The 15,327-nt window shown below is 30.6% G+C and overlaps 1 protein-coding gene across 2 annotated transcripts in view; it reads right to left on the bottom strand.

Moving 5' to 3' along the window:
* LOC137930611 (alpha-1,3-mannosyl-glycoprotein 4-beta-N-acetylglucosaminyltransferase A-like) overlaps positions 1-15,005 on the bottom strand; it is a 74,677-nt gene extending 59,672 nt beyond the window's left edge. The window contains exon 1 of one of the 2 annotated variants that reach the window (XM_068774964.1): positions 14,820-15,005. The gene's annotated coding sequence lies outside the window, so the exon portion shown is untranslated. The remainder of the gene's footprint in view (positions 1-14,819) is intronic. The other variant, XM_068776190.1, reaches the window with a different exon arrangement.
* Between the last annotated feature and the right edge of the window lie 322 nt (positions 15,006-15,327).

Raw genomic sequence — 15,327 nt, 5'->3', positions numbered from 1 at the left:
TTCTCCCGTTTGCAAATTTTCTATTTTATATACTGCAACACAATCTCATCATGTATATAAACATTGAAACACTAAGCGGTACAATACTTTTTGTATTATTACATCCTAGCGCGATTTTTACTTGGTTTTTAACGACATCGTTTATTTGACAGCTAAGACAGTTGTAAGTGTTTATTTACTTCGTGGTTTGTATGGGAAAAGAAAGGTGTAGTTTTTATTATTTCTTCCGCAATTTTATATTTGTGTTCATAAACACCTTCCTCAATCCTTTAGGAATATATGGAAAGAAAAAAATCGCAAAATAAATTGAGGCATTGTCTATTTTATGCGTAAAAATTTGTACAGATGTGACTCTGGTATAAGAAGAGACTATGCACTCGTAAGCATTTATCTAGTCCTTGAATATTTTGTAATCTCGTCTAAAAATAGAGAGAGAACACCATAAAGATAATCATCACCGGTTAGCTCATGCAATAAATATCTCAGAAGAAAAGCCTATTTAGGGTGGATCGGCAACATCGCGCGGATTTGATCTGTTCAATTTACTAGATAACACAAAACTAAAAACCCCAACAGATGTTAAAAAAACTTACACCGCCCTCAGCAATGAGAAATATGTAGCAAGGAAAATTAATTAATTAATACTTTACTTATTATCGTTTTGTAATAAATATAAAACAAATATATAAATATATATATATATATATATATATATATATATATATATATATATATATATATATATATATATATATATATGTTAATTCATCTGATAGAAATGAACTCAACATGACTAGTATGCTCAATACCATCAACCGCAAACGAGTGCTTGATATTTTGGACAAATTATTAAGAAGACAGTGGACAACTGACAGTGGACAGTGGAGAAGCAGATGATCGAACAGACGCAACCCAATACAGTGAATAGACCATACTTGTGCAGGTGGTCAACAAGCGGGATCAATGGCATGAGATACGACGAAACCTTGTAAGAGGACGTCACGATCCTCGGAATTGATTAGAACTTCGAAAGGATAACCAGATAAAATAACATAAGTTAAAATAATGAAGGTAACAAAATCCTCTAATATTCGCACTACGTCTCTCGTGTCTCAAGAGATTTATTGTCACACTGCGAATATTTAGTCCACAAAACTGTAGTCAAAATGATTATAGAAAAAAATCGTATTAGTATTACCTTTTAGTAGTAACCAATACTGGAAAACCTCAAAATAATCGTGATACAAAGAATTGGATTGTACCCTAAGAACCTTTACCGATCTCAATTTGTCACTCATTTTAACTTTTCATCCGTAGAGATTTTAAAGATGTTGAATAAGTTGAATGCCGAATATTTCAATTTTGCGTAAACAAATGGTACGCACAATATTCATGAATCTTTTTTAATAAAAATCTAAACTGTCCAATTTTATATGGCTAACGAAACAACAACACAACTTTAAAGTTGTTTTCCAACTCAAGACTATTTTAAGCAAGCACTGACAAATATGACTAAGACATAAAAAACAAATACTTTTTAAAATATTAAATTATGCTTAAGACGTTAATGAATATTTATACAATTCGTGAACCAAGTTGTGAACATGGAAGTGACAAGCAAAGGCTTTGATGATATGCAACAAGTCACATCAATTTAAAAGGGATCTTTATCCATTGTTTGCTCAGTTTTGTAAACACTTGCGCTGTATGACAGAATCATATATGTATGTTGGAAGCTCAAAAATCGATTTCTATTAATGACGAGAAGAACGACAAGGTAAGTTGCAGTTCGCGGACGATATAATATATTGAACGAATATGTACGAAAATTTATGTTTAATTAGATAAAATATTTAGTAAGAAACACTTAGTATTTGAAGATCTTTCAGCCTCAAAATGATTGGGCAAGTTTACTGAAATTAATTTAATGTTAATACTCTTTTTCATTTAAAAACAATGAAAGTTCAGTAAGCTTAACTAGCTAAACACTTAGCGATATATTATCATTATGACACTCGTTTTAAAAAAAAGTATTTTCTTTATGTAAACACTTAGTGGAATCATATTGTATAAAATGCTGTATATTTCTGTTTTTTTTCTATTTTCGTTTAACTGCACATGAACGTTCAAAAAATTAATTACTAAAAGAAAATATAATTTATTTTTATTGAAATTATTCATATGTTGTAACCACATTATTAAAAATACAGTTTCAAATTAGTCTCAAATTATTTTTTTTTCATAAATTCGCACAAAGCTATTATAATATTCATATGAAAATTCGCTTTATTCTAAAAATGTTAAATTTTGATTAAATGTAATAACAGTTCTAATGAATAAAAATCACCGATAAATGAGTATTGTAGCTTCTACACGATGCAATGTGATGATGTTAACATAAATACGAATAAAGCTTTAAAACAATTTAATACCGCGATTCGCTGATTGAAGTATTAAAGAAATGAAAGAAAAATGTTAATGTTAGGTACTTACATGAATTATTACTTCGTGTAAAACTCTTACACCACCGTCACTACTGATTAAAAATTAACCATCGATACCTTCTATGTCGGTACTAAATATCTGTAGCTAAAATTAATGGGGATTCGATTAATTTTGAATTTAAGTATATTTTTGATTATTTATAAAAAATAATTGATTTTGAAAAGGCACTTGTAAATTAAAAAGTAAGTAGCACATGGGTCAAAATTACAAATGTTTGTCTTTACTTTATCAAGAAATAAATAATAAATAAAAGTTTATATAAGTCAACGGTTGAATAATAAACAAATGTGTAAAAACGTTCAATTTAAATTATATTTAGAAATTTTATAGATAAATTTACCTGTAATATTTAAGACGAAAAGGTATTGGAAAGGAGCGTATAGTACATCATGACGTCCAGTCTCTACAAGCCCTAGAATAGCTCTGTGATGTCTGAAAGCGGGCTCGCAAAAGTCCTGAACTGAACTTGCGCAATATGCCCTAGTGCAGGGGGAAGGTGATGTGGGATGTGGCTACGTTAGCAGTGGTGCAATGGTAGCCGGTGCAATCGTAACTAAGGGCAACGGGGAGTCTTCTAGAAGGACCCTCCCCTTGTCATCCTCACTTAATTAGTCGTTTATATAATGAGTTCATAAAAACATAGTTTTAAAGCGTACAGATAAATTAATGATATCTTTCTCGTTTTATGAAAGCTGGTTTCAGTTAAATCTTAGTAATAAAAAGTGATATTTTTTCTCAAATTATTTTTTAAAGTTATCAATGGGTGTATGAAGTACAAATTATTTAATTAAATATTTGTTTTAAACATTCAAGTAGTCGACAATAAAAAAATAATAGTAAGCAAAGATTGATATATTATGTAGTAAGATAATAAAAATAACTAGTATTTTGTTGAATAAAAGGACTATGAAATCCTGGAAATGAACGTAAAATATATGCCGAATAGTTTTAATTGATTACAATGACAAAACATTTATCTAGGTCCTACTTAGATATTATTTTATTCATTACAGATATGATCATTATTTCGTAAATAAGTAATGAGTTTGGCCGGATATCAGCACATTTTCGATTAGATACAAACAAAGACGATTTAATCACTTAAGACGTGAAAATCTTTATCAACAACAATTATTTTAAAGGTTTGGTTTCTTGGTAAGTTACGTTAGTGATAGGCTAGATAGGAAGGTGGATTCAGCAACCTTATCTGCCTTAATGTGATAGCCATGATTGTTTTTAAATATGTCAGTATGTCGTGGTTATTAAATTACCAGTCTAACGTAGCACTATTGTGTCTACTGTCTTTGTGACAGCTATACATACTAAGGAGTAGTTTGCGTATGAAGTAACTTTGCATCTGTGTTTTACGCATGACTCGTTCTTTACCATCGTGTGAAAGATTTGCCCACTAATTTATGAGTGCAAAAATACATTCTGAAAGAAATTTGGTACCTGATTTTCAAACCTTCTAAAATGTTATAATAATTTGAGGTAAAAAATCACTAACGTAAGCCATATAACTAAACTGTGAGATTTAGTTCTCTGAAAGAAACCGATATTTCAAAAAATATGAAAAGTTCTCAAATATCAGCCGAAACATTAAAAATTTCTGAACATACTCTGTAACAAAAAAGTAAGATGAAATTGTTATTTAAAACTCCCGAACCTAAGTGTGGCACGTAATTTTTTCCAAGGTTGGTAGGACTATCTTCGTTGTCTTGTTCGTCACAAGGTTTAATTATCTCCGAGTCGCACGTGTATTTGTCAAATGTTTAAATTTTTTCAAACGCGTCAAGTCGCGATTGGTGCCAAAATCGATCAATTTTCTGGAAAATAGTGTCGAAAACTCGACTCATGTCACTCCGAAACCAACTTGCAATTACGACACCCTGCGACTTTTGGCTATTCAGCAAACTCAATAGGTCAATACGGGGACGTCGTTTTGACACTGACTAAAAACCGAATCTAAGGTCTTGAAGGCTGTACCGGAAAAAGACAATTCCGACTGTTTCCGAGGACTGGAAAAAGCGTTAGCAAAAGGGCGTTTTATAGAACAAGGATGATATATAAAGAATTTACATTTTATAAACAAATTTACCTTACGTTTTGGTCAAATTATTAAATGGGGTGAAACGGTTAGGTTTTATAGTTCCAGGTTGTTTCAAGTTGGGCCAATTTTCATTAGGTAAACATAAATACTACTTTTCATAATAATTTAGGATAACATCTCCTGATTGACTAGTGGGCTTAATTTGTAACACCCATATCCGTACTATAGTAACTAATATTCACTCAAACAATTAGAGGATCCTCATTTTTCACTTTTAGACTTGTTATGACATTTAAGACAAACAGTTCGTCTTAACAAAAAACAGACTAACATTTAAAATTTTTTGTGTAAACAAGAGCAAAAAGATTTTTACGGGATTACCCACGAATTCGCAAAAAGTGTAAAAGCCTCAAAAGATAACGGCACCGCGCATCAACTGTATCAAACCAATGCCTAAAAGTGGATCAAGGCTTAGTCATTCTTTAATGAATACTGAATAATCAAACTTTGGTCTGACACATGCTTTTAGTGTGATTAATTGTTAAAAATAACTTATCACGACTAGTTTTACTAACTTTTTGTTACGTCCTTTAAATCAAGTGTGTAAAAAAACGAACTCCGACAAGTTTTATTGGATGTCTTCTCCGTAGCTAATATATGATAAAAACATGTTCATAATATATGTATATATTGAATACATTGTCTACCTTAACGCATTGCAGTTACAACTTTCCTAGAATTGCGGATTTCTGTTCTGCCTTTCTTTCTATTAGGAAGAGACGAACGTCTTAAACATTATATTTAATTCAGCGAATACTAATTCCATGTCAAGAAAACTTAACTGATTGAATTATCAGGTATTACTTTAATTCTATTTCCAAAACTATAAATATTAAATATACCAATGCAAATTAGAATAGAAACACAATTTGTTAACAAATTTATAAAATTTATCTACAAGGATCCTCACTTTTGCGCTCGTCGCGTAGAAATTATGCGATTTGCAGTATATGTAACGTAAACACATTTAATATTCACATGTAATAGTTCTCCAAAACTATTATGTACTCAAGTAACTGCAACTTGGTTCTTTGTAAATTAGTTTCCGAACTAACTCAACATTAAACGCAAAGCAAGTAATTTCTGCTAAACAATGAACATTGCGTATTGCATATATATGTGTATATATAAACGTTTATATTTATATACATTTATATAAATGTTACATTTATATATGCAGATTCATATGCGTGTAGCATATGAATCTGTATTATACCACATATGAATAATATTAATGTCACAATTAAAATTAACAGAATTATTATATAATTTTGAAAAAAATCTTAAATTGCACGTTTTGTTTTTAAATTTTAAACAGCTTAGATAATGCAGATAGCAAATAAATATAATAATTATCTTAGATAAATTACATTATATATCAGGCGGTTTACAGAGTGACGGGCCTTGTTTAAAAATATTTAACGGTCACTTAGCTTCCCTAACGACAGCTCGTTCAGCTAAAGACGCCTTAGAATTTAGATAATAAGAACCAGTTTGACAACATTTACAAATGACAAATGTCAGCGACTTATGATAAATATTTTCTCCGAAGGATAAGGATGGTATTAAAAGTTAAAATCTTTTATTAAAATTACAAAAGGAATTTTCTAGTTTGACTTAGTGTCTTCGTCATCATTTCTTTAATATCTTGTCCGGGCAATAGTAATTTTATTAAAAAAAGAAATAATAATAGTGAAATAATCCTCCTAAGACCTCATTTTTTGACCTGGGAAACACTACCGCCTAATTGACATTTGTACTTTACGCTAGTGCGAGGGCGCATGGTGCAGACTACGCTTGGCTTAGCACTTCTTTTAAGCTAGCAAAGCTTGGGGCTGCTTTAGGAGCTTCGGCTCGGGCCGCTACGTACTACAATTGCACCGGATTAGGGGTCTCCTGTACTTGTTATAACCAATAAAGTAATAACAAGAGTTTTCCACATCTGCTTAAGAAGTAGGCAGCAATAACCATAAATCTTTTCGTAAAAACAATACATAATCTCGTAATGAAAATTGAACTAAATGTAAATAGTGATGTAAAACAATAGCGAGGAAATAAGTTATTGTCCTCTATTGTCTATTTCATTTATAAGTTATTATTTATTTTTAAAGAGTAATAAACATTATACGCGTTTATAAATATAATAAATCTGAAGTAGGCTTAAAGGATGTGTTCTAAATTTATTACGTATAAAATTTTATCGTGTTCTTCACATCAACCGCCTTAATTATTGAATCCATTAAGGCTCCTAAAATATGTAGTTTTAATAGCAATTTAACTGCGTCCAGATGCTTCCCTTTGGTTAATTTATTTTAATTAATTGTTCAAAACTTGTTAATTTTAGACAATTCCAATTTGTGTATTTCGTAAGTTAACTTCTTAACTTATTTGCTTTGCGTTTTTATAATTTTTTTAAATTTACGTATAATTGTTGATATACCATTATTATTACATTCATCATCATCAATTACCTTTTTGAAAAATGAAACTAAAATGTACAACCAAAAGTTCATACTTATATTTATCTATCAAAAACATTTCAAATTTCTTTTAGTTAAAAAACATTACATTCATTTATATTTTATTAAAATCAGATAAAACCATACAAAATCATGTGTTTGACACTTTTTTAACAGAAGACCTATCAATGTTACAAAATAGTTTTACAATAATGTGATAAAAACTACATGTATATAAATGAATGTAATGTATAAAAATGAAAATGATTTGCCAAATTTGTTGTCAAACGTCTCGTTCAATAACCGAATTGATACACAAACTATTATTGAACTAAATTTGCAAAACTAGTTTACAGAACCTAGCTCATCTGTTATTTCTAAAGTTTAAAAGTAAAACCATCTTATCCTAGGCATGTATCTTTAAATTACTTATTTGTTTAACTTAATTACTTTGTTAGCTAAATGTTTACAGAATTTTATAAATCTATGCATACTCTCTTCTATACTAATCAGTTTGTGTATATTTGACTTGTTTATCTGTATATTTAAGTAATAATAATCTGTAATTTAAGTAAGTAGTAATCTGTATATTTAAGTATGTTTCTAGATTACTTCTTATTCTATTGTACAGAGGACAGTCGGTTATTATGTAAATTATACTTCGGCTCATCTCCGAGTCATCACATGCGCTCGCCGGGCTGTCCTTACATTTGAACTTATATAAATACTCAGAAAACCCGACGTGTCATATGAGCACTGTGTCGAACTCTAGTTTTTTCACAACGGGGTAGGCAGCAAACGATCTTCCCTGCAACGACAGTGCCACTTATTAAGACGACTCTGTCGCTTAACGAAAAAATCGTGATTTATTATTACGTCATTTAAACAATCTCTACATTAATCATTCACGATAAAATTATTTTCTATTGATCTACAATAATTACGTAGTGATGAGGCTGCCGGTTTTAAATACATATAAAATTCTGTTTTCTAGACTCTTCCAAAGTGGAACGCACCTGCTATTTATGTGTACGTAGCTGTTAATGAACTTGTTGTAGTAATAATCGTTTGGTCTTTGTGGTCACGGTTAAACCTTACATTTATTAGCAGACGCTTGAATTCTAGAGTAACACGCGAACACGACACGAGTGAGACTAAAGGCTCGTCACGTTGTATGTACGTCGTCGTTTATGACTTACGTTATTACGTAATGTAAAATAAACGACGAGCAATGTAATAATTATTAAAATAAACTTGAAATTTAGCAGGCTTCCTTGAATAATATTTCGTAATTTTCTAATAGATTATAAAATACTTTAAATGTTAATATAGGCTCTAATCACTTATATAAAAAAATCGTATTCTCGCGATTATTAACAAAGACGCTGACTATATTGTGACATACGTTGTTCACAACTTTTTTACGCTTTTTTCGTTCATAATTCCTTTTTATATTATCATATAAAGTATATTTTAAGTTATATTCTTATTCCTTGCAAGGTCAAGAACAATAAACACGTTGGCTCTACTTTTGATTGCGCAATACATGATAAAGTGTAAACTATACATACTAATTTCCTTGGAATAAACTACTACGTAATGAATATTAACACTTTTCATAAATAGTAAAATATTAGAATTGAAAATAGTCAGAAATTCAGAGCGACTTTTAAAATATTGTAAATAACTTTTAAATGTCTAGTTTAATTATAGAAAGATAACGATATTTCTAAATAAATATACGTAAAGAGTTCTGCAAAGGTTCCAGTTACGGCTGGATCAAGCCAATTAATTAACAAGGTATCATTAGAGCGCAAGTAAATTGAAAATGAAAACAAACAACATTACTTGTTGATTCTCGTGTAGCAAAGTTAATAATTACAGTATTTCTATTTGTTTGTTAGATTAATTACTACATTAATAAATCTAATACATTTTAACCTGGTACAGTGATATAATTAATATTTGTATTTAATCATATCGAATACATTCTCATGCTCCATAATATCTTTAAAATTGTCTCTTTGGAATGTTACTTGGTATAAGGATTCTAATAGATTTAATAACGAAATGTTTCAACTTTGGCAGTAGCTTATTCAGCTTTCCTTGAAACTCCCAAATACTTCGACGGTCAACACAAACAGACACTGGCAAACGATTGCAATCTTTTATATGCGATAACTTTTAAAAGACAATTTCATTCGTAATTATTGGATATACACAATACAGTTTAAACCTCATTGGAATATGACAGCTTGCCGTGACTGGTAATTATTACTGTCTGTTCTGCAGAATGCGCTAGATTATTTATTACTGTTTAGAAGTGTTTTTTTTTTGTTTTATTATTGTTCGACTTTGATTCATTAAATGTTCTTAGAGATAGTTTTAAGTTAACAATTATAACTAATTTAATATTTCCAAGTTTGTAATTTCTTACTGCCTTTTGTTTCTGTTTATCTCCAATAAAGTAAAATAAAATAAAAATTAACTTTGCTACTTCCTAGATCAATATAATTTCATAAATCAAGAAACTTAACTACTGTTGTATTGTTTCAATATGTAATATAGATGACAATCGAATTATATTTTCAAAGTACATTAACTTGTTTACTTAAAACTTTTCTTATTTTCGTGCATAACAAGGTTTTGGACACGTGACCGGTGCTCGAACAGACGTGAATCTAATACAATCTCAATATGTCAAAGGATTCGATTTTACATCAAATCCTGTTTGTAACTGATAAGAGGATACTTTTATTGCAGTTTTTATATTAACCTTTAATTGATATAAAAAGAGAAATAATTATTAAAATCTATGACTAAAACAGTCAAAGGCATTAAGAATTATCATGTGAATAGGTCGGGATTTCATACAGTAAATGTTTAAGAGACTGTATAGTAGATAGCAAGCCTTGTTTGTAGTACTGTTATGGTATGGAGCACATAAACATCTAATTTACATCATGAGGAAATGATACAAGCAATTAGTCTGTGTTTTCAATTTAAAGGAAATTCGCTAAGAATTGAACGGACAGGGTCGCCAGTCTCCCGGCGTTCTGCAGGTTCCATTGTCAAGAATCTGCACTATAATTGCATGATCTAATTCCACTGTCGCCTTTATTAGCCGACGTCGAGACTTACGACGGGCATAAATTCCTTTGTTATGGACATTTGTTCCATTCGAAGGAGATGTTTCGCTTCGCTTCTAATGCATAGTACAAAGAAGTACTAAGATTGACTGCGTCTACTTCGTTCAATAATGATGTGGGAGCCTTCGAGCACATTTAATGGGTTGCTAATAAGGTATTGTAAAGATGTTGTATGTACACATAATTTCAGGGTCGCTGTCCACTGCTTATCTATAAAAGTTAAAAAGGAACCTTTTATATTTCTATTTATCTGACACTAGAAACCTATAAAGAGTCCACACAAAAGTGTTGTTACCCACCCACACAAATAAGTGTTGCAATAGTGTTACCGAAACAGTTGTACTGCCCCATAGGAAAGTGCGGCTAGGTGGGGACATAGAAAAAGAACAGAAGTGCCGCCGGCAGACTGACGGAACTGAGCGGCCATTACTACCCCCGTCTCGCTGTATGGAAGCCGGAGACGCGATACAGCGTTTTCCCGCTACGACCCTTCCGCTCCGCAAACTCAGCTTCGATGAAGCTGTAAAAGCCCTCGGGCTAACAGCATTAACATCAACGGAGAATAAGTACTACAGTAAATGCGTAATCGCTTCCGCCAGTTAAACATGAAACTTGTGTTTTACCAAATAACAGGCGTTGTCAATTAATGCTATTTAGTTGTAATACAATATCAGAATTAAAAAAATAATTATATCTTCAGATCAGTATGATCCATATTACATAAGTTATCTTTGTAATATTCCCACTATTGGGACAAAACTACTTCTCAGAAAGGACGCCGTAATCCGCGATCCTGTCCGGAGCAGTAGATGACAAAGATTTATATATACACGCCCGCGATACATCTCAACACAACCCGCTAACTGCTATAAGTCACTCTTTTATCATTAGTTATAATACGTTTATAAAAAAGTAGAATGTTTATAGCTACTTTGGGCCATTGTTGGGGACAATGGCAAGCTAACCTCGTTTTTACTTATTGTTAAATTCATAGAACACCTAATCTTATCTTTGCTTAAACTGCGATGTTTTTACCATGATAAAAATTAACCGATCGGTCATTTTATCGCAATACTTTTAAATATACATGTACTATGTGTTGGTAAATTATGTTATTTAATATATTTGATTATTAACAAAATTACACATAGGGACGCGAAAGGCTACGACGAATTTACGCAAATCACTACTAGATGTTTATTTGTCAGATAATTATGTACAGAAAGTCAAAGCATTTGTCAAGTACATGTTTCAAATAATGGATATAACGATTTTTATATATATTTTTTGTCCAACTTCATCTCCAAATTAATTATAGACCATTAATATATAACAATAGAATCGATCGATTTTAAATTGAAAAGTTGCCAAGTATCAGCATAAAAAGCGTAACAGTAAGGAAATCCCGTGCTTCGAAGGACGTAAGGGCGAACTGAGAAAAAATAATGACTTGGGACAGGAGATACTATCTCACCCTTCATATTAGCATTTACATTTTGCATTTATTTTTTATTATAATTTATTCCAGTCGCATCATTTTATAAGTGGCAAAAGATTTATAAATCTGCACAATGTTCATCACAAAAAAATAATGTAAGCGGGTTGACATCCGCAATAAAAATAAAGAAAAAAGGGTTTACGAAGGTCATCTTTTCAGAGACAATGTACATATGGTTTAATATGTACATTGTACAACTGTTGTTTTCAATTGCAATTTAACACATAGAGGCTGCAGAGATAAGAGCTGATTACGAAGCATTATAACTGGATTCTCGAAGGCTTTTTAATACACCCCTATGACAGCATGTTTAAATTTATCCAAAATGCTAATTTTACACATGTGATAAAGTTTTCTTTAACATTTGAACCACGTAAGCAAAAAAAATAATCGATATATACTCCTAGACAAGTTTAAAATTCCGCAAAGAACAAATATAGAATAATGACCACTACCCAGAGAAAATAATTCAATAATAAGTATTGAATTCAAAATAACAATATCAATTGACTTCGTAAAGAAATTAGACATTGTTTTTATACTATCAAAGTAATCATCGAGATGATTCAAGAATGTTAGGTAGTCTCAAAGTTACTCAGGTGATATAAGACTAAACTTTAATTGAAAATAGCTCATTTTACAATGAAGAGGCTTAAATCTTACAAGTCTCCAATTGTGTTGTTCCAGCAAACCAGACGCAAATGACAAGATCGCAAAAGAGTAAAAACAGAGATGAACGGCAGAAGTAAATGGTTTCATCAAAAACAGAACTTCGACTTCTTCCACTGTACAAAACCACCCATAGTCACTATAACTTTTAGAAGAAGACTAGAGATGGCTGGTACAGGAAAGTACTTGCTCACCAGAGCTCCATTGCTAAACACGGGTCACAGAGTACGTCAGTTTAACATTTCCAGACTTATAGTCGAGGGACAGTGATTAGGACCACACATGGAGCTTCGTCTCCTAGAAAACCGTTCACTGATGATGATAAGATACGTTACAGAGAGAAGAGATTGTGATTTTTTCTACTGAACGGAGATAATTTTCTTTAAAACCTTAATAATGTTTGACTTTACACAGTGGCGGTAGTTTCGAAGTAACTAACCAGGATTTCGGGGCGTAATACGTTCGTTACTCCTAAATCTAAATAAACTGGGAAAATGAATTAAACAAATAAATCCAGTAAAAGTTATCTTAAGAAATTCATAACCACTTTGATTATGATGAACAAACAAGGTACAATGATGTAATGCTCAAAGTTTCATTGACAATTTAATATAAAACGTGCCTAGAAATCCGTCCGGCAAGTAGTTTTGATAGCAAGAGGGAGACTTAAGATACCTAATCCCATTTTTTTGTCACTGGGAAAATAAACAGTGTGTAGAACAGTTTTAAACTTTAATAATGTGAGGTTAAATGTTGTTACAGATAGGACACTGTTAAAATAAGCTTACGGCCTCCAATTCGTGGTTTTTTTCTTTATGTATTTGAAAATGTCACTTCAATTAAACGTAATATTTACACTACTTGTTACTTATGTAGATAAGTAACAAGTAGTGTAAATACACTTTGCTTTTGTTTATACAAAGCTATGCTTTATTGCGATTTTCATTCTATTTAGAAAGATTAAAAGTGATTAATAGTATATTAATAAAGTACCCATTAACATTTTAGCTAAATGTTCTCCAATTTAGTCACCGTCACATTAACGTTATTTTTGCCCATACCACAATTATTAATTGCATAACTTCTACATACAAATTCTCAAGCTATTACTTATTACTAACATAAATCCGAAAAATATAAAATATATATTCAAGCATTGTAAAGAATATGTTAACTTATTTTGCCATTTCGGTAGTTTTCTCGTAATTATAAATTGTCATTCTAACGGATCACGTTAACTATTTACTTAGTTAATATATTCGAACATAAATATAACAATATTTAAAAAAATCTCAATTTAATCAATAAAAAATAATAATTTATTAGGGGCCAGCTACTCACCTTCGGAACTAACCGTCGCTAAAACCGACGCGTGAACGTTATCGCAGTGATCGTGGAGTTATCACAAAATTGACATAGATTGTATCGTTGAGGGAATGTTTCGAAATAATTTTTTTTTTCAAGTTTATATGCCAATTTATTAATCCTAAACTTAAAAAGGTAAAATGTCAACATTTAAGGAAAACACTTTTTTCTTTACAATGAAAAGGTTATTATTTCCAGTCTATCCACTGATCGTATTTTATTATTTTAGACACTCCATTGTCGATATTTTGTAAAATTCAAATATACAATTAATACGTCAATATTAATAGACAGATTTTTGGCGTGATCGTACATACAGATAAGCTACCGACGTACTTGCGATGTATCGCATTGTCATAAGTTCACCAAAATGTATCTAGAGTAATTAGAGAGTTAATAAGAAATGCTATGTATAAGTGACGGACGCAGACGTGATGTTACGTAAGATTTTGTATTGTAAAATTTTGTGCAGCGCCGCATTCTTACAGGATCTCTAAACAACGAGAGAAACTGCGCTGTTTACTATTGAAAACATCATAATTTACATTCATGAGACTCTGCACCAGTCTCGCCAAGATTTCATTATTTTTTAAAACTTTGGGTATAAGAAAAAGCTTAAAGTATTTTAAACTAATACAAGCTTGCCTGTAATATATATTAAAACGCACGTGTATGCAATTGGTAATCAAATCTGATAATTTGCATCGTTAAACTTATCACGCATTTTTAATCTTTAATTTCATTTCTTATGACATCATTTATTTCTATGAAATGTTGAGTAATCAACATTATTAATTTTGTATAATGGATAATGTTTAATTAAAACTATTGGTAGTAATAAGAGTAATATATTAAGATTTCATAAATATATTTTGACAAGTTTTCTATTTACCGGTCAAAACATTTGAAAACATAATATAGTGAAACTTAAGAATTATACGAAGGATTATAATTTAAGTCATATTAGTCAATCGCATTGCTTATAACAACGTTTCTAAAGCTTTATCAAAATTTTATTTATTTAAATTAGATTTTAAAAATAGTATTTAAATGCTAAACCTTACCTTTTTTGAGAAAGTAACAATCACATAATTTAAAATTAATAAATTAGTACCGTTAGTAAGTAGAGTTACTTTTGAAAAGTTTTTATCATTTTGTTATTATACCTTAAGTCTTTAACAAGTTAAAGAGAATTTTTAAAAATAAAAACAATACTATTTTTGACACTTCACCGGTGAGGCGCACAACAATCCCCCACTATGTCTACATAAGTACTGCTTTACCGATAAAGGTTTCAGTCTTCTGTGCCATGTTGCCGCAATGTCACATTTCTCGTAGTTAGTCATTTTTGAATCTTTAAGAAAACATTTAAGTTAGATTTAAAATTAGAAACAAAAAAGCTTTCACCTTCCTCAATTTTACACTTTGTTGGTTGACATTGATGTAATAAAAAATATGTGCAATTGGGATTTTAAAAGAACAATTGACAAATTTACATAGTTTAAAAAAATCAGACATTCTTTTTTTATGTTAACAAAAACTGCGTAAGACATAGATTATTTTCGAAACTAA

Source organism: Battus philenor, unplaced genomic scaffold (assembly GCF_028537555.1).
Source record: "Battus philenor isolate CCGP_79_NKW_IND1 unplaced genomic scaffold, ilBatPhil1.0.hap1 SCAF_1, whole genome shotgun sequence".
Lineage (NCBI taxonomy): Eukaryota > Metazoa > Arthropoda > Insecta > Lepidoptera > Papilionidae > Battus > Battus philenor.
This window is presented reverse-complemented; position numbering and strand designations above follow the sequence as displayed.